Consider the following 21,711-nt stretch of genomic DNA (forward strand, 5'->3'; position numbering starts at 1 on the left):
TGGAAAACTGCAGGAGAGGAGTTAACTGATTGGTTACTAAAATAGTAATCCCAGTGCAAATATTAGTCTAGCAGCTCCAAACAAGTTAGAAAGTATAATGACATTTGGCTCCAAATGAAGAAAGCTTTTGTTATATTCTGTACTGGGAATGAAATGTCATTAACAAGAGCTTTTTGTCTTCATTCAGAATATAGCTTTTATTTCAGGTTTAATTAAAGTACACTATAGTTTAAATTGAGTTCAGACATAGCACTGTAGTTTTCCAGATCTGCTCAGTCTTATAATTTAAATTAGGCAACATAATGCATGGATAGAAACAATAGATTGCTTGGTTATAACTCAGATTAAGGAGAAAGGGTTACCATAATCCAGTGTTAATTTTTAATTTGCATGTGCTTTAAACTGCTTTCAAAAGTTTATCTTTCATGTAGCTGCCAAACTTATATACTTACACTATTAAATTATCCTGAACATCTTTTGCTTTTGTTTGGTTATGAGCATGGTGGTCAGTAATGATAGGTGAAGTAATTCCCTTTTAGTTTCTTCCAGTATTCAAAGTCACTTTACCTGGTAGGGAAAAGAAAGATTCACTGTTTTTTTTGTAATATTTCAAAGTAATTCATTGTTTGATAATTTTTTGTAGGTAGATAAAAAATGATGACTCATTAAAAAAAAAAAAAACATCCAGAAATCATCACCAGTATTAAGGTATACATAGGGCCCTAATCAATCAATCAAATATAATTTATTAAGTACACATTAAAAATACAAAAGGACAAATAAAATAAAGTGATTTTTCTTTTTTTTTTTTTTTTTTTTTTTTAGGGGAAAGGCAGTAGCAGTTAGGGAGCTCATAATGGGCTTCATGGATTAGGTGGTAGTCAAGTTGAATGAAAGAAACAAGGGATGAGGAGGGAGGGCATTCTAGGTGTGTGGGGGTAGCTAGTGCAAAGGTGTGGAGAATAGGAGGAAGACCACTAGTGGGACTGAATCTCAGAATGTGGGAAAGACAAGAATACCCTAATGAGAGTCATAAAGGAGAATATGGTTTCCCTTTTTATTTACTCTAACCAGGAAGTACAGTGTAAGTGCCTTAGCAAGATGCATTTCTGGTGGCATTATCTGGTAAGGGCCAATGTCTCTCTGCAAAGAACTCTTTGTTGCTTTGAAGGGAAGTGGGGGAGTTTATGAGATTTGTAGATTTTATTCTTATTGTTTTTTAAAAGGTATTTTATCCTTATTGTGATTATATCACCCTCATACTGAGGAGGAAAAATACCCTCCTAAGTTGAATCCTCTCTTTTGACTAAATTACATAAGTATATATCTCTGCTAAGTACATTGGACTGTGTCTGATGGTGTATACCACAGCTTTTCCTAGTAGTCCTTTACCTCTCTTATGAGGAGGTAAATCTTATGAGGATTTTGATCAATTTTATGAATTTTTCATTATTGTTTTTGTATCATGTAGTAATATGAATGATGCAAGTTATATATATAATATATGTATGTATACATGTGTATATTATTCTTTATATTTTATTCAAAATGCAAACCTAAATTTATCTTTTTAAATTTTGTTACAATGATAGGAGCTTTATAATCAGTCAATCAATAAATATTTTATTAAGGATTTACTATGTGCCAGGCAGTAGGAATGCAACTACAAAGAATGAACCAGTTGCTACTCTGACAACTTACATTCTAATGGGGCAGTCATCAAGTTTATATGTAAGTATACACAGCATAAATATTTAATTAAGAAAGTTGTTAAATGCAAGATAGCTGGGAAGATAAAATATTAGCATTTGGGGAAGTAGAAAAAGGTTTCTTGCATAAAAAGGTATTGGCACTGCATTTTAAAGGAAGTGAGGGACTTGAAGGTCTTTGTAATTTGGAGCTAAGAATGTTCATTACAAATATGAAGAACAAAGTCTTGGAGATGGAAGATATAGTGTGAGGGACTGAGAGAACACTCATTTGGCAGGATGGCAGGATGTGGGATGGGAAATAATGTCCAACTGGAAGGGTAGATTGGGGCTTTCATGCTAAACATAGCATTGTAGCTTCTTCGGTCTGGAGTTGGTTGAGTAAAGGAGTCATTTATGGAAAACACTGGCAATAGTGGAGAGGATGAGACTTTGTCTGGGATGTCTGGGACATCATTGAGGAGTTGAGAGGTGGTGAGGGCCTGAAATAGTATGATAGCTATGTAGGAGAGAATAGGTCAGATGAAAAGGATGTTATGGAAGTAAAAATGGTATGATTGTTTTTTGACTGGATGTAGCAGGTGAGGAAGAGTGAGGGGTTAAGGATAATGCCACATTATTGATCTGGAAAATTGGAAGACTGGTAATGTTTTTGATAGAAATTGGGAAGCCAGGTTGCCTTTTTAAGTTGTAATACTGTAGTTGCTGGCAATTTAATTATCTTTCTGGATTCAAGTTTTGACAGTGTTTGAATATCAGGCATCTTAGTAATCCCTTCATTCTCCATATGTGTATTATATGCAGGATTAATACATGGATTTTTTCCTTCCAGGTCAGTGAACTAGATCCTTTTGCAAACTGTGGCATGTATTAACTAGAAGCTATTGTTCTTGTAAGAAACAATGGTAGCTGGAGTCACAAACTGCTGAGAGTGTTATGTCATGGGAAGGCTGTATATGCTAATGTTAACCTTTTCCTCACTTCTTGCCAGATTTGAGCTATCTGGCATAGCTTTCTCCATTTAACCTCCTTCCTTCCTTCCTTCCTTCCTTCCTTCCTTCCTTCCTTCCTTCCTTCCTTCCTTCCTTCCTTCCTTCCTTCCTTCCTTCCTTCCTTCCTTCCTTCCTTATTTCCTTCCTTGTTTCCTTCCTTCCTTGTTTCCTTCCTTCCTTGTTTCTTTCCTTCCTTCCCTCCTTTCCCTCTTTCCTTCCTCTCTTCCTCCCTCCCTTCTTTTCTGCCTCCCTCCCTCCTTCCGTCCTTTTTTTCTTTCTTCCCTCCCTCCCTGTATCTCTCCTGCCCCCTTCCCTCGTTCCTTTCCTCCATTCCATCCTTCCTTTCTTCTTTACTTTCTTCTTTCTCTCTACTCCTTCCTTCTTCCTTCCCCCTTCTCTCTCCCTCCCTTCCTCTCTTTTTTCATCCCTTTCTTCCCTCCTTTCTTTCTTCCATCCTTTCTCTCTCCTTTCCCCCCTCCTTCCCTCTTTCCTTCCATCCATCCATCCATCCATTGTGGAGGATTAGTGACTTGCTGAGGAAACTATATAGAATCATTGAATGCTGATTTTTTTTTTAACCTATAGCAAAAATCGTCTGTGATTACCTAAAGTTGAGATTAGTATTGATTGATAGTAAAATGATTATTATTCTCCTAATAGTAGGCATCTCAGAGAGAAGTTCTCTAACACAAAAAATTTTAAGGCATAAACAGAATTTGATTGCTTTCTATTTTGAAGCTTTTGCCTAGGAAGGTGAAATTTAGTTATTTAATATATTTTATTCTGTAAAATCATGGTGTATGAAGAAAATCACTTATTTATTTGGTTTTAAGTCAATTTATTTTTGATTATTTGTTTTAATAATAAAGGGTATTTTGAAGTAGAAACCTGGTAACCAAACTAAAAAAAAAAAAAAAAAAGACTGAATTAAGTAGCTTTTTGGAAAGCTATAAGGGAATAAAAGGTATCTACAGACACTAACATTACCAGAACCTGCCATTTACATAAAAATACTTCAAAAGTTTGAAACAAAGAGTGAGTGCCAGTTAGTTTGCTTTAGAGTTAAGAGGGAGAGAGAAAGATATGGAGATAGTAAGTGGATTAGATGACATCATTGGTGCTAAATAACCTAAGTAAATTTTAATGAAACTCATCAGATTAAAGAGGGATTTGCAATATTTTATTATTAGTTATTGTTACAGTGACCTGAGAAGTGAGCTGTCAGTAGATATAAGAAGGAAGAATGTAGAAATAGAGAATTGAATATATAGAAATGTTTTTACCTTGGTGAAAGGATACTTTTTCTTAAGTCTTTACACATTTGATGCCATGAGTTAACTGAAAGTTTTTAAGCAAATGTATTTATTTTTGCCACAGAGATAACATTCAATTTATCTCAATGTATTTATTCTTTTGGAGAGGAAGTAGTATGTAGAATGCTGGACTGTTAGATAGGAGGCAGGAAGACTTTGATTCAAATCCTTTCTCTAATACTTGAGTAACTGAATAATAACTTGGGCAACCTAGCAATCTAGTCTTTTTATCAGTAAAATAGGAATATTATTAAGTACTTCTTAGGGTTGTTATGAAGTTCAAATGAGATAATATATTTAAAACACTTTGCAAACTTTAAAATACAACAAATAAAATTATAATTTATTATAATTTTTTTTCTTTGTTAGCCAAACTTTGCATAGGTGTGAAAAGACGAATGTACTATAATTTCTGGCCGTATTTTATAACTTCTTTATATATTTTTGTGGTTAGCCTTTTAAAGGGAGGTAATTCTATAGCTTCTGTAGGATTATTCAGTAATTATTTGTGGAATAAATGCATTACCAAATGCAAAATGATCAGGAACAATCATGATACTTAAGAGGTGATTTTAAGAGGCATAGATTTGTTAGAAAGTAGATAAATAAGATAAATTTAAAAAAAAATTATTTGTCCTTAGCACTTTTTCCATCTTCTTTTTTCTACCTCTTTTGTCTTATAAACAAAGTAGCTTCTCTATCCCTTCTAAGTGAAAATTGGGAAATGGAAATGAGGCTATTTTTTAATTGAAGTAATTCATGCTAATATGTAAATGACTATTAGGCTTACTTGACTCCCTCAGGGAATATTTATATTTAAAAATGGCTGTAAATTCCAATTAATCTTAAATTACTGGAAAACTTTGAATGTGGCTGCTTTTCTAATAACCCTTTATCAAACACCTAGGTCTCTGATTGCTTAACTATCCTATTATCAGAAGAGAGCCCAATAATTCAGCAAATCATTTTTGAAAGACTCAGTTTACTTGTCTTAGATAGTACCCAACTACAATAATTGATATGTTTCCTCTCTGTCTTTGTTCCTTTCTCTTCTGTCTCTCAGTCTGTTTCCATAGTTGTATTATAAGACTGAATCAGACTAAATTATTCCTTTAGTATTACTCCCTTTGAAATTGCACCAAAAACACTGGAATAACATGGTATTCTCTATTTCATTTGCAAACTCTACATAACTCTGACGTCTACTTATAAGCTGTTCTGTTAATCTGAATTTATTCAAACCTTTTTTGAAGCTGTATACCTTCATTTTATACCACCTTGGGGGACTGCCAGTCAATTGAATCAGCTAGTTTTTATAAAGTGCCTTCTGTGTACTAACTAGTATCCACTAGTTGCTAGAGAGATCTGAAAGTAAAAATGACCAGTTCTTCCATTAGGTAGTTTAGCATTTTCATATATCAGGGAGTGCCCCCTCTTTTATGGTCTTTGTTTACTCTCACATTATAACTTTAAGTGTAGTAGAATGCTCGATTTAAAGATGGGAAGATCTGTGTTGAAACAACCACTTAATAAATGTAACTGAGCAAGTCATTTAATATCTCTGAACCTCAGTTTTCTCATCTTTAAAATGGGGACAATAATATCTATAGCATTTACCTCTCAAAGCTTAAATTAGATAATTAACTAATGTGCTTTGTTAGTTTTTCTTTGTGATTTTGAAGTCTTTAATCTTGTTCCCTTTCAGTCTGATTTTTCTAAGCTCAGAAATCTGATTCTTTGTAGTCCTCTCTCATATGATGTGCCACATCTTTATCTTTGTTACTCAGCAACAGCAAATTTCCTTCTCTTCTGCTTTTATGAGCAGTCATTATAATGACAGAAACCCTGGACAGTTGAGAAGGAAGGAATGATGTTTTAGTCTGTGAAATCATGGCCCTTTGGCCAATGAGAACTCTTTTCTCCCTCCTTTTGCAGTGAAAAGGTAAGCATTTGATTGCATTATGGAAAAATCTTTACAGTTCAACTCGGGTTTTTAACATGTGTTACCTTTGGGAACTTAGAAAAAGTAGATTCAGGTTATGGCTATTTGCCCATTGAGGTCTATGGTGTGTAGAAATACAGTGAGCATATTTGGAGACAAGAGATCTTACCCCAGGCTTTGCTGCTGACTAGCTGAGTTACCTTTAAAGTCATTTCTCTGGGTTTTGGCTTTTTTACTATGAGTAACCCTTGAGAGTTAGTGTGGCTTAGTGGCTAGAGAGCTAACCTTATGGCTGGGAAGCCTTGGGTTTAAGTCTCATCTTGGATCTGTGCTGTGTTTGTGACTGGCCATGGGCAAATGTCATAACTTCTCTCTTTCCCAAGAGACCTTTAGGACCTTAGGTTGCCAGAGAAGTGCCAGTCTACACTGGTAGAGAAAGTTCCTGCCTTTTGATCTTCTATACCAATGGGCTTCTCCAGTCCAAAAAAACACACAAACACCAAAGACCAAAATCTTGCTTAGTAGACAACTGTATTGACTGGAAAGTGGTTTTTCATGACAGAACTGTTTTCCCATTGAACTCCATCATAAGGGCAGAAATCTCACTGGTTGGCTTAACAATTTTTCTGTTCTGCTAAGGTAATAAAATACACTTAATTCAGTAGAACTTTAAAAAAAAAAATCATGCCTCTTCAGGATTGTGAGCACCTCTGATTTCTTTATCTGAGTATTAGCTTTACCAAAGTTGGTGATAAGAAGTTAGTAGGCATTCTTTGAGAGTTGCGAGGGTGAACAATTCACTTCTTTCCAGATCTGGGCTGTCAAAAGACATTTTCAGACCTACCTGGCCTGTTGAATAGCAGACAAACTATCTGTTTATTGGGACCATACATTTACACTTAAATTGTATAATCCAAGTCAATCCCAGTAAATTTTTGATAGAATATGCTGTCAGTATGCAGAATAAGAATTATGGATGTTGAATGTAAATCAACATATTCACTTTTTTTTCTTTTTTTTTTTTTTCCCTTTCAGGGTTTTTCCTTTTTGTTCTGATTTTTCTATCCTAACATGATTCATAAAGTAATGTGTATTTAAAAAGTTAATATACATTTAGAAAACAGTTGCTTTTGGGACAAAGTAATCAAACAGATAGTTAACATTAAGAGTATATTCTGTGGAGCACATTTGGGAATGGAGATAAATTTACTATAAATGAATTATTTTGTTCCTAAAAATGCACATTTATGAGAAAATAATTGATAAAATATCACCCATTGTTCATAAAACATTTTTCACTATAAGTCATGATTTGATGTTGTTTTGGGGTTCATTCTTTCAGTAGAGAGGCAATATGTTGTGAGGGGCAAGTGTGTTAATAGAGATAATAGTTAACATTAAGAATATATTTTATGGTATTGTACCTAGACTATATTGTAACACATGTAAAATGTATGGTATTGCCTGTCGTCGGGGGGAGGGAATAGAGGGAGGGGGGGTAAATTGGAAAAATGAATACAAGGGATAATATTATAAAATATATATATATATATATATATATATATATATATATATATATATATATATATATATATATATATATATATATAATTAAAAAAAAAAAAAAAAAGAATATATTTTATGGAGTACATTCAGGAATGGAGGTAAATTTATTATAAATGGATTATTTTGTTCCTAAAAAAAGTTGTACATTAATAAGAAAAGAAAACTGATAAAATATCACCTGTTATTCACAAAATATTTTTTGCTAATAATCATGGTTTGATGGTGTTTTGGGGTTATAAGTAAATGGAAGATTAAATAAATAAAGATACTTGAAGAAGTGGTGCTATTCAATGCCTAGAAGCAATAAGAAGCATTGTTTCAGTAGGGCATTAAATCATCTCATCTCTTTTTTTTTTTTTTTTTTTTGTTATAATGCTTATAATAAGTATAATCTATATGATCACCATGAAAATAAATGCAACTTTTTTGGACTACCATGTGTAGAGGGAGGGAGAAGAACTATAGGAAGAATTGGGTGAGATTCTCCAAATCTTTATTTGGTAACTTCTTTCTGAACAGACGTACCTAACTCCCATTTCTGTACTACTCTGAGTTACACAAAGTGCCTTCCTTACAACAGCCTTGAAAAGTAGGTAATATAAAGCAGATATAAGGAAGGCAGGCCATTAAAAATGGAACATGTGGCCAGGAAAGGAGAGAGGTCCAAACCTTCAGATTGTTTGTTTTATGCCTGTATTTCATGAATATTCAAGAAAAGAGTGAGAAGTGTTTAACGTGGTTACAAATATTATAGAAAACAAAATGTTTCTTTATTACAGCAATTCTCCCACAAACCCAAGAACATTTGACTTAGTAGAGCAAAAAATAACATGAAATGCTCCCAAAACATATATAGTCTGTACATATGTTGTTATTATGCAAGATTGCTTTGAGAGTTTCAACTATAGAAATAACTTAATTTGTTTAATAGCCTTCTTCTGAATATCGTGGATAGAGACCATGTTTTTTCTCCAGGAATATTTGGGTTCATGTTTTGCATTTGATAGTACTAAATCGGTGTTTCCCTGAGTAAGTCACTCTAAGACTCCTTTTCAACACTATAAGTGCAATATGAATTCTTCATCCACTTGGAAATGCACTTGTTGATTGCATTGCTATAGGAAGCTCCAGACTAAGGAGACTTCCTCTTGCTGTTACAAACAGACACTTTCCCTACAAGTCATAGTTTTGGTATTTGAAGAGATTGAACTGAAGGAAAGGTTTTGGTGAGAGGTAGGAGGCACTGTCATCAGCTACCTGTTGGGGACCTCTGAGAAAATGCTGCTTTTTTGAGTGGGGGCTTAAGTGTCTTAGAGACATTCATAGACTCCTTTATTCAGGCCTTTAAGTAACTGTATAATACAAGTGCTATCTCTGCACCTTTCTCTGCTCCAATCTAGCACAGCATTGTCAGACTAATTACTCTCAAAGCATTGCTTTGATTGTTTCTCCATTAAGAGATTGCCCATTGTTACTTTTTTTAGGATTGATTGAAAACTTTAAAAATCCATACTCTGTAGGTTGGCTTTTTAAAGTCTCTATTATGCCTTTAGAGTTAATTTTGAATTTTAAAACAAACAAACAAACAAACAAAAAACCCTGAGCCTTTACATTATTGGCAACTCTATTTACTTACCCTCTTTCAGACACAACTTGTACCTTTTCTTCAAGGTCTTATTTACATCTTGTCTCACTCTTGGAATTTCTTTCTTCCTTTCTTCCTTTCCTTCCTTCCTTCCTTCCTTCCTCCTTCCTTCCTTCCTTCCTTCCTTCCTTCCTTCCTTCCTTCCTTCCTTCCTTCCTTCCTTCCTTCCTTCCTTCCTTCCTTCCTTCCTTCCTTCCTTCCTTCTTCCTTCCTTCCTTCCTTCCTTCCTTCCTTCCTTCCTTCCTTCCTTCCTTCCTTCCTTCCTTCCTTCCTTCTTCCTTCCTTCCTTCCTTCCTTCCTTCCTTCCTTCCTTCCTTCCTTCCTTCCTTCCTCCTTCCTTCCTTCCTTCCTTCCTTCCTTCCTTCCTTCCTTCCTTCCTTCCTTCCTTCCTTCCTTCCTTCCTTCCTTCCTTCCTTCCTTCCTTCCTTCCTTCCTTCCTTCCTTCCTTCCTCTTCCTTCCTTCTTCCTTCTTCCTCCTTCTTCTTCTCTCTCTCTCTCTCTCTCTCTCTCTCTCTCTCTCTCTCTCTCTCTCTCTCTCCCTCCCTCCCTCCCTCCCTCCCTCCCCCCCCCTCCTCCCTCCCCCCCCTCCCTCCCTCCCTTCCTTCCTCCCTTCCTTCCTTCTTCCTTCCTTCCTTCCTTCCTTCCTTCCTTCCTTCCTTCCTTCCTTCCTTCCTTCCTTCCTTCCTTCCTTCCTTCCTTCCTTCCTTCCTTCTTCTCTCTCTCTCTCTCTCTCTCTCTCTCTCTCTCTCTCTCTCTCTCTCCCTCCCTCCCTCCCTCCCTCCCTCCCTCCCTCCCTCCCTCCCTCCCTCCTCCCTCCCTCCCTCCCTCCCTCCCTTCCTTCCTTCCTTCCTTCCTTCCTTCCTTCCTTCCTTCCTTCCTTCCTTCCTTCCTTCCTTCCTTCCTCCTTCCTTCTTCCTTCCTCCCTCCCTCCCTCCCTCCTTCCTTCCTTCCTTCCTTCCTTCCTTCCTTCCTTCCTTCCTCTTTTTTTAATAGTGCTTTTCTGTTAATTAACTTTCTTTTTCTCTTCCTCTTTTTTTCACTTGTTCCCTTCTCTTCCTTGATAATTGAATTGTTAGAAAATTTTGGGGTTTCTGTTTTTTAGAGAATAAAATTGCAGTGATTTTCTTGGCATATTGGATATTTTTCAAATTATTGAGGGCAAAACTTGTACCATCTTTTGATTTATTCTATTCTGTTAATTATAGATCCACGGTCCCAGGGTAGCCCTTCTAAGCTAAAGTTTTTCTTTTCTTTTCTTTCTTTTTTTTTTTTTTTTTTTTTAATTTAGATTTGAAAACTTAAAACACAAACCCCCCCCCCCCCCCCGGGGGCTGTTGATGTCTTTGGCATTGCTTTCTTATAGTAAAAAAATATATTGAAGTAGTTCTTTCCTTCTCATAGTGTTAATAATTCTGAAGAACTATGAAACCATAGGAGTTATGAAAAGTAGCTTTTTCACAACTTGCATCTTTGAAAGTGGTTAATTCTCCCCCTCCTCTATCTGCTTTTGGTAGTAAGAAAATTTTCATATAATTAATGAACTATGACATATTTTTTTACATCGTGGTATATTGTATAAGTTTCCTTTGAAAACATTTTAAAAATATTTTTGTTGTTGTACAATAAAGAAAATAAGCACATTATTTCAAATTGTCAAATTCTGTAAAAATGAAGACTCACTTGTAATTTGGGTGAGTCATTTTTTTTTGTTAGGAGACTATATAAAAGATGAGCTTGTGGGAAACTAGGCCATAACTTCACTAGTTCTCACCTGAGCAAGCATCTTATTGGTGGTAGCTGTTTTTTTTGTTTTTTTTTTTTTTTTGTAAGTGCAGGTAAAAATAATTTTCAACCTTTATTTTTGTAAAACTTTGTGCTCTAAATTTTTCTCCCTCCCTCCTTTACCTCTTCCTTTCCCAAAACAGCAAACAATTTTGATACAGGTTAAATATGTGCAATACTTTTCAACATATTTCTGTATTTGTCATGTCATGTTGTATAAGAAAAATCAGACCAAAATGGAAAATTAAAAAAAAAAAAAACACGAAAAAGAAAAACCTCAAAAGGTGAAAATATGCTTCTATTCTCATTCAGTCTCCATAGTTCTCTCAGAGACTTAGATGAACTGATGCTAAGTGATATGAGCAGAACCAGGAAATTACATGGCATCAGGATTATATGACGATTAATTTTGATCGAAGTGGCTCTTTTAAACAATGAGATGATTGAAGCCATTCCAATGATCTTGTGATGAAGAGAGCCATTTACACCCAAAGAGAGAACTCTGGGAACTGCGTATGGATCATAACTTGATTAAATAATATATGTATAATTTTTGACTACCCAGAGTTGGACACAGAATTGTTCCCTTTGGACAGGCTAACTCTGTGTCTGGGGCACACCCTGATCCTATCTTCTTCCTTCAAAACATAGCTAAGGTGCTTAATTACTTTCCTCCCTGGACCTTTCCTGATTTGCATTCTCCCATTCTAAGTGGTTAGTGTTTTTTTTTTTTTTTTTTTTTTCCCCCCCCCGCTCTTGAAATTACTTTGTATCACGAATGCAAAATATTTATTAAGTGATTTTTTTATGCTTTTCATACAAACTTTTATACTTGTGCAAAGGGCTGTGGTTGTTGTTGTGTAGTAACTTTTTAGTCATGTCTTACTTGACATGATCTCATTTGGAGTTTTCTTGGCAGAGATACTAGAGTGGTTTGCCAATTCCTTTTCTAGTTTATTTTATAGATGAGGAACTGAGGGAAACAGAGCTAAGTGACTTGTCTAAGGTCCTACAGCTAGTAAGTATCTAAGGACAGATTTGAATTTGAGAAAATGTTTCTTCTTGACTCTAGATTCGGTGCTGTCTATCTTCTGCACCACTTAGGTGTGCCAAGAGCTGGGGATGCAAATAGAGATTTGAAAATTGCCTTTGCTGTCATAGAGCTTATATTCTTAAAGGGGAAGTATATTGGTAGATAGAGTAGGGCCATAGAGGAAGAATTGACAAACTTCTTCCAGTAGTAATGGCAGAATCAATTTGATAATGTCTGATCATAGTTTCAGAATTTTAGAGTGAAAAATATGGAGATACATACAAAGTACAGGATGATATTGTTGAGTTGATGTCTGTGGAGTAGGAATTAAGTAAAACATATGAAGAGGCAGACATCACTAATGAGGAGAACCAGACACATGTTCTGGAGATGAAAAGGTTAATGCTTCTAAGTTGTTTTCTCTGGTTCAGGTGTCAGGATAACTGGCTTGTTAATTTGAATGTACTTTCTATCATCTGTTTATTTGTGTCCATGTTATAATCCTTCCCTAGAGAATGTAAGCTGCTTAAGGGCAATGACTGCTTTCTTTCCCTCTCTTCCTTCTTCTCTTTCCCTTCATCCTTTCCTTCCTTTTTTTCTATTCTTTCTTTCATCCCCCAGTTTACACATAAAAGGTCTTTCAGGTGGTTGTTAAATTGAATTAATAGCAATCACATCAAACATTTTTGCCATGCCTCTCCCTCACATTATTGGCCTTCATGTGTCTTTTCTACCATGAGAAACTTGAACTTCTTAAATTTGAGAATGGCGCTGTTTGTAGCTTGTTCTAAACTTTATGGCAGATAACAAGTGCCCAAGTGTTCAAGAGGACATAATGAAATATGGACAAAAGTGTATGATACCCAGGTCATGCTCTGGGGAGGGTTCAAGGCAATAAAAAAAAACATTGGCTGCTTATGCAGTGAAAAGTGGGTCAGAGATTTTGAATCGAGGTTTACAGTTCACAATTTATCTTCCCTTTCTTAGCTTTTGAACCCTCATTTCTACATTGGACAGCTCACAAGTTTGGAGCAAACGGTGCTTTAAAAATTTGTTTCCTCAGTAGTTTGGTGCTCAGAGTATATTTTCTCAGTGGCACAATGTTATATAAATGATGCTACAAACATCCTGAGGTCAGCTCACATCTTTTCATGAAGTCCTAGCAGCAAGAGACTTTTGTACTCTGCATGGATGATCATGAAGGTTCTTTTTGGCTATACATCCCCCTCATTTGTATTTGCACAGTGGGAGTAGAGATTATTTTAGCTTCTAGTCAACCATGGGAATGGGAAAAACATTTCTGCAAGTTTTGAAAAGGAGAGAAACTATTTATGACTTGAGTAACCAACATGTCAGCTGTGCATTATATTTGACACATTTTTGCCATCCTTTTCATATTGCTGACCTTACATGCCTTTTATACAGTGAAACATTTGAACTTAGTAAACTGTTTCCCCTTGAGGGTAGTACTGTATGTGTGGGATGGGATGTGATAATGATATTAGGGGAGATACTTGACAGAAACTCTGTAAAGTCTGGACTGTCTTCCTTCTCTAGTTTCTGGAGAATATATAGAAATTGGTCTGCCCACTTCCATTTTCATTGCTGTCAGCGAAGGGCTTGGTGGCTACTTTTGAATTTCCTCTTCTTCCCTTCCTCACTGCAAAACAGAATGCTATCTTCTCAGCTGTCTTCCTGTCCATGACCTTTTGAGGTTCTCTAGGTAGTGGTGGTAGTGGTGGGGGCAGGGAATGGTTGTTTAAATTGCTAAAAGTCACTGGAGGAACTTTGGGTAGAAAGTTTCACTCCCATCTCCCCCTATCTGTTATTCTTCTTTTTCATTTAAATAATTTAAGGAAAGACAAAAATATTTCCTTTGTGATGATGGTGAAACTTTGGATTCTCTGGATGGAGGTAATTTCTTTTTATTTCAAAGACTCTTAAGTCTCCAAGTTTATAGAGCAGTTCTCTTTGGGGTAGAATATAGGATTTGTAATACAAGGAAGAAGAAATGAGATAAGGCTGTTGAATTGACTAAGAAACATTCTAACAGTGTATTGTATTTGGCTCTTTTTTTTTTTTTTTTGCCACTTCCCCTCCTGCACTCATATTGCTGGTTTTTAGATTGTTTTAGAATGGGTTAGAACTGTGGCCACTCCTGACAACATATAGTACAGGAGGAGGAAGTGAGAAGCTAGAGGGGAAGAGATCCATCTATCAAGTTAAGTGTGAAGGGAAGGGAAGAGAAGAAAAATTTTGATGAAAGACTGCAGTAACAGGAGAAGTGGGAAAATTCATATTGCTACCTTGCTGATCAAAGTTGTTCCTGTTTATTTGTGTATTACATGAGGGTATATAATACATTTATGGTCATAAGACTAGGCTGACTGCAGTTTGCATTTTAGCTGTCATTCATTAAATTTATATTGTATGTCTTGTTTGCCTCATGACACTAAAATTACTTTCACAATACAGTGGAAAGAGCTTTTCCTCTGGAGTTCTAGTACCCAGGTCCAAACTTTTATTTCTGATGATCAACAACTTGTTTGACTTTATGGAACTCACTTAACCTTCATGGGGCTCATTTTCCTCATCTGTAAAATGAAAGAATTGTATTCGTTTGCCTCAGAAGTCCCTTCTAACTCTAGATAATAGGATCACATACATGGATATACATATACATATGAGTCATTTTTTTGTTGCTTTCTTTCAATTCTTTCATTTAAGTAATCTAAGGAAAAACAAAATTATTAGATTTAGAGATCAAAGATTTCGGCCATTTTGAAGTGCAATGTTTTATTTTTTTTACATTGTTCAGAACAAATAAAACATTTTTGCCTTGCTTAGAACTTCAAGAAGACCTGGAAATGGATACTCGAGACACAAAGACAAAAACAAGAATCCCTACCTTCAATGGAAATGAAGGGAAGGGGAGAAAATTTTTTTTTTTTTTTTTTTTTTTTTTTAAACTTTAAGCTTTAACTTAAGGATGCCCTTTTAAATGCGTATGTTATATAAATTTTACACATCTGTTAAAACTCTAAAGTAACTTTCTCATTTGAGGAACAAATATATTATGAGTAGCTTGTTTTGCTTCTCAAAAAGCATGTTAAGGATATTTAAAAGTATAGTTTACATAGATAACAATTACAACCTCACTTTTACTTTTTTGTTATAAACTATGGAAACTTTTAATAACCTGGGATCATTTCAGTTTTCTGAATTTATGAAAAACGGAGAAAACTTGAGAAAATGAGAAACAATATCATCAAATTAGTTTTTTTTTTTTTTTTTTTTTTTTTTTTAGTAAAACAAAGTGTATTCTTGATTTCCTGTATTGTCTCTTTTATAGAAATAAAGCTGCAGAAAGCTGCCCCCTGGAGGCAGAAATGTAGTTTTGCTCTTTGCTTTCAAAACTATCCTGTATTTTTGGCTTCCAGCATTCGGGAATTAGAATGATTTGATAAAGCTCATAATTTTTCATAAATTAATTACAGAATTTTAAAAACATAATTTTGTGCAATAAAGGCCACAACATTAGCACTGTAAAATATTTTCCCTTTGAAATATCATGATTTAATATTTGCTTCTTTAAAAAAATAGAAAAATATTACTAAGTCCTTTTCTTCTTTGTGTCTTTTCTCTCCATGGATTTTCATATTTTAGATTTTACATCTTTTTTATTCATTTGTCCTGCCTACTTAGTATATTACTTTTATGAAGTTTTTTTTTTTTTTTTTTTTAATATATCGGGCCTTGATTTAGGAAATTTATGTATTAGCTGGTATTTTACTAACGCCTCCATTCTTCTATTTGCTGTAGTTTTCTTCCTTCATATATTTTTCATTATATTTCAGAATCACTATATAAATAAGACTCTTTTTACAGCAGAGAAGCAAGCAGATAGGTTTTTCATTTCCCTTGTGTCAATTCATTGATTACAAGCAAACAGATCATTTCAAAATTAGTGGTTTCACTACAAGATCTAATAACTTTATTGACATTGTTTTCCTTTATTATAAAATCCATTAAAATCTACCCTCATATTTGCTCACATATATTCACCTTAGATTAACTAGAAATCATGACAGCAGCTATATATGTTTTTACTCTTTTCCTTACTAGTCTGGTCACTTATGAAGAGAACATAGCCTGGCATAGTGAATACTAAATACTTGTACTCCAGAATCAGTAATCTGGGATTGGTGTTAGAGGCAGCGTGTATTTATGGGGAAGGGACATGCAGGGATATGAGACAGTTTCCCTTTATTTAAACCCTTGTGTCTCTTATTTGGGGTTTTATTAATGTTTTCATTTAAGTTTCATTAAGAAAGTTTTCTTTTAGATAAGGACTAGCCACAAATTTATAAAATGTCAGGGTCCCTAGAATTTAGCTTAGAATTCTAGTAGTTAATTTGATTAAAGGTAAGCTTACCATTTCTTCTTTGATGGTTTGTGGTGATTTGGGGTTATTCTTGTTATTCTCCATAGTATTTTTGTTATGTTTTCCATCTAAAAACTCCTAATATCTTCTTTTGTACATTTGTTATCAAAGGAACTTTAGTTATTGAAAGAAAAATGGAAGCCTAGTGTTTTTTTTTTTTCTTTGTGTGATTGTGTCTGATTTTTTTTGCTTTAAAAAATAATTTAAAATTTTATATTTTTGAATAGAAGGAAGGAAAGAAATAAAGAAAGAAGGAAACCAGCATTTATTAAATGTCCATCATGTGTTTTGGCTAGAATGCCAGGCTTGAAGTCAGGAAGACTGATCTTCCTGGGTTCAAATCTGGCCTCAGACAATTTACTATGTGATCCTGGGCTAGTCACTTAATCTTGCCTCAGTTTCCTCCTCTGTAAAATAAGCTGGAGAAGGAAAAGGCCTAGTACTCCAGTATTTTCACCAAGAAAACTTCAAATGAGGTCACAAGGAACTGATTTTTTTTTTTTTAATTGAGCCTTGATTTAGGAAATTTATGTATTAGCTGAAAAAACTGAACAACAAATGTAGTTCATTTAGGGCCCAAATGTGCAATTTCATTGGTATAGGGAACTTCCAGAGGAGTAAACTGAAACTGCCTCTGTCAATGCAAGCTTGGACCTTTTTGAATCTTAAAATCTTAGGGAGAACAGAAGTGTCAAACAGGGCAGCCCTATAAAACTCTTGAGTCCAACCCAAACCAGATTAAAATATAATTGGGAAATATTTAACAAAATAAATAAAAATACAGTAGAACTTAGATAATGCTGATGTGTGGTTTTCTAAGCTAATATGTGGTGTACAGACCTTGTTTCTATTTGAGTTTGCCACATAGCCACTATATTGCTGGGTTTGTATTTCAACTTACCTCTTTCCTTATTTTGAGGCTTGTTCCCTGTCCATTCTCTCTCTAACCTGTGTGAAAGAAAATTAATTTCTCTGCATTTTAAGCACAAGTTTTCTAGAAATAGTTTTTATTAATTTAAACCAAATTTGTTTGAAATCTTTCTTCTTTAAAAGGAAAGTGTCCAAGAGTAGGCAAAATTTGTGCATGCCTTTGAAAATCTTCCTCTCATAAGCCATATTGAACTTCACAGTTTATAGTATTCTGAAACAACAGATGAAATTCCATAGTCAAAATTGGGCAAAGGTTCAAAGTTTACTTAACAGTCTTATTAGAACTTAAAATATTGATGCAGATTGTAGAATAATTTTCCTAAAACTCAAATGCTTTTTTTTGGAGCACTTCCCTGTAAGGCAAGAGTTCTTAACTAAAAAAATTTTGATTCTTTCAATACAATTTCCTTTTTTTAGTCTTATATATTTTGTCTAATCTTCCTAGAAGGGGTCCATAGATTTTACCAGATACAAAAAGATTCTATCTAGGCCACAAAAAAATGTAAAAAGCACACATGATATAAGGATGTTCATTTCTCCCTGGTCAAAGATAAATTCAAGAGATACTTCTTTTAAATTAAGTCATCAAAGACTTCTTTTTTCTTTTAGTCTGAGAATTATCTTAATCTGGTCAAAGCATGAGGAGGAAGGATATTGCTCTTAGAATCAATAAATAACATCTAGATTGTCTAGGTTACTTTAATTCTGTTCTTGGGAAGAACAGAATTCTTCCTTGAACTTTTACCCAATGTACCAAAAGAAAATGGTTAATCCCTTGGTAAGGGGGAGTGGAGGAGAAATGGATATTTTCAAAATGGTAGTTAAAGAAATATTGATAAAATTTCTCATACATATGTGACAAAAAATTGTAGACTTAAAGTCTTAAAAATCTAGCTGGAAAAGTATAATTTTCAAATGTACTAAGACCTTTTGGGCTTTTTAGATGTACATTAATATGGAATTGTAAATCTGAACATCTCATTAATCTCTAATATATATATATATGTATATATATATATAATTTAATCTTTTTATCTTTACTAGAATTTCATGGACCTTTCTTCTCATTCCTTTGAGTTTAAGATCAAGTAATATACAAAGACTTTCTCCCTTATACAGAGTGAGATTCAGAGATATTGTGACTTGCCCAAGATGTTGAAGTTTGAAAAAGTCAGGACTTGTAACAATCAAAATAAGTGTCAGAGTGTTATAGAATTGTGGATTGCTGAACCGTGAAAGTTGTTTCCTCATCATTGTCCACATAGACTGCAGCCAATACATTCCTGGCCATCCTTTCTCTCCATCAGTTTGCCACAGAAGGGTCATGTGACATTCTGGGGACTAACTTTTTCCTGAGACTGGTAGAATAAAAACAAGGATTATCCACTGGCTATATTTGGCTGTTGTCATATGATTAAATCCATTTTCTTTTTTTGATAATGCAAGTCTTCAACAGCATCTTTTTTTTTTTTTTTTTTTTTTTTTTTTTTTTTTTTGGTGCTCTTTGGAATTCTTTATTTGTTATGTGTTACACTCTCCAAATATCCATCATGAACCTCTTTATTGACCTCTGAATGGTAAACTAATTTTTAATTCTTAAGTTACTATGGTATTCTGGGACTTGCAGAAATATAGAAACAATAGTAGAATTAAAAAAAATGAAGTATTTAAAAGATGGACTTAAGTTTGAGATCATTGATGTAATTTATACCTTCTCAGAGGCAATCTAGTACACTTTCCTGCTTTTACTCTGGGCCTATTTGCCCCGAATATTTTATCTATTTGTAGTGTCTGTGTAGGATGTATTTACTCACAGATCATCTCTCTTGGCTGTCCACCAAAACTTCATTTTATAATTTTAAATAATAAATATTCTTCATCTACATGTTTTTTCTTATGTGAATGATGAAGCCAAATTTTTTTGAGTAGTTAAGACATCAAATCCAGGAAGTTTGCCATTGTGTTGGAACTTGATATAAGCCAGCATGATTTCATCATCTGAAAGCTTCACCATCTATATGGAATTCCTTAGACTCCGTGCTCAATGTCCCTTATCACATTGTTGGCTATCTTTTTCTGGTAGTACCTATCATTATTTCATATATCACCGGATGATAATAATTAGAGGATAAGCTCCTATTTTAATATTGATATTTCGATGGGGAAATATTGGAATAATGCCTTTCAGGTGGCATTTGCTCACGTGAATCTGATGCTTATGATCAATAAGAAATAATTCAGTAAACATTTATTAAATGCCTAATATTATATCAGGCAGTGTGCTTAAGAACTAGGAAAACAAATTAAGGCATAATACAAACAGTTATATGTAAACTATTTCCAGGATAAATTGGAGATAATTATCAATGGGAAGACAATAGAATGAAAGGGGATTGAAGAATGCTTCCTATAGAAGGTGGGATTTTAGTTGGGACATGAAGAAAGCCAGGAGACAGAAATGATAAATAAGAGACCTTTTAGGCATGGGAAATGAAAATGCTCAGAGATAGAAAATGAATTATTTTGTTTGAGGAACATCAGGAAATCCAGTGGAACTCAAAGTATGTGATTGGATATAGTTTGTAAGAAGACTGGAAAGGGGGAATCTGGGGCAGATTATAAAGAACTTGCAATAATTTTATATTTGGTTCTAGAATTGATAGGGAGCCATTGAAGTTTATTGAGTAAGGAAGTGACATCAGAATTGTGCTATAGAAAGATTGGCAATATTTTGTAATATATTTTTTCAGTCAACTGTATGATAATAAACTTTGATCTAATAAACTTTGATCTACTGTGGAATGAAAGCTTGTGTATTCCTAATATTTTTATGATGGTTTCAATTTGTAGGTAGCTTATTCTCATAAAATTTTTATGTAGATAGAAAAGTATATGTATTGATCAGTTACAGTAGTTAGTGTTTTCTTGACTGCCTTTTTTGGAGTATTTAATTTTGGGGTACTTGATAAATTCTAAGATTTTTTCCCAAGTTTTTGGTATATTAATCTCTTCCAAATAACTTGAGATGATCCCTCAATGCCCTCACAGTTGTTTTGCGTTTAGCACAATTCTTTCTTGTGTACATTTGTTCTAATTCAGCTGCTTCATCTTTAATTTTTTTTAGTGCCATTTCTACTTGGATTAAGATGTTAGGGTTTAGGTATCAGTACTCTATTGTCCTTTATTTATAGATCTTTTCTTTTCTTTCTTTCTTTTTTTTTTTTTTAATTATTGCTTTGTTTTCATTCTTAAATGTCTTAGGTAGAACCTTGTTTAGTTGAGTTTTTCAATTCCACTGCATCTTACTGTTTTATGAGGTGATACTGTTCTTTGAGAGTAATGATGACTTCATCTTTTGCTTTTGTGCTTTCACTTCTTAGCACAATGCCTGGAAAAAAGTGAATGTTTCATAAATATTTGTTGATTGATGATTATTTATTTTCTCTTTTGAAACAAATACGTTTATATTTTAAATTGATGTTGCTATTGGCTGCCATATTTCTTCACTTATCAAGAATAATATATTAATACATGTTGATTAAATTGCTTTTTTAGGTTCTTTGAATTTTCCTTACTATAGAAGATTAGATTTATTTTAGTTAAACTTCCATGTAAAATTATTAAAGTCAGTGTCTGCCTATTCTTTTATTTCCCATCATCATTAACAATGTAGAAATAGATCAGGATAAAGTTGTTTCCAGTGTGCATCATTCTTCTCTACCCCTCCTCTCTTCCTCCATTTATTCTTTCTTCTGACTTTTTTTACCCAGTGGGTGGTCTAATTGTGCATAAAATAACTCCTTCAGGAATGACTCCCACATCAGTAATGAATGAGTCATTTCCTGTGTTATAATCAATTTTTTTGGTGATGTCATTTGATGCTTGCCATATTCAACATTTTTTGATTCTTTTCTTCAAGAAAGTATTCATGTTTCACAACCACAAGCCTTTTTCTTTTCTTTTTTTTTTTAATACACGCAAATCTTTGGACTCTCTTATTTCTCAATCTTTTTTCCTGTACAATATTTTCCAATATAACTTCTCATTGTCCTCTCCTCTTCCTACTTTTACATTGATGTCACCAAGTATCAAAATGTATATTGACAATTTCTCTTACCTCTTTACCTTTTGCAACAGACGCACACATACATATATACACACAGATATATACATATATGTGTGTGTATATATTATATATATTTATATATAGTTTTTTTGGTGTGATTTTTTTTTTTTTTTTTTTTTTTTTTGGTAAATACTTCTCACTAGCACTGCAATGTAAGAATGTCTCGTGATATAATATTTTTTGTTGTCTTGGGATCAATAAAACCAACTCAAGTCAGCCTCTTTATTTG

The 21,711-nt window shown here is 33.9% G+C and overlaps 1 protein-coding gene across 5 annotated transcripts in view; it reads left to right on the top strand.

Annotated features, from left to right (window-relative positions):
* The window catches only part of STK39 (serine/threonine kinase 39), a 302,226-nt gene that overhangs the window by 76,066 nt on the left and 204,449 nt on the right, over positions 1 to 21,711 (top strand). The gene's annotated exons all lie outside the window — the stretch shown is intronic.

The sequence above is a fragment of the Sminthopsis crassicaudata genome, chromosome 3, assembly GCF_048593235.1.
Source record: "Sminthopsis crassicaudata isolate SCR6 chromosome 3, ASM4859323v1, whole genome shotgun sequence".
NCBI lineage: Eukaryota > Metazoa > Chordata > Mammalia > Dasyuromorphia > Dasyuridae > Sminthopsis > Sminthopsis crassicaudata.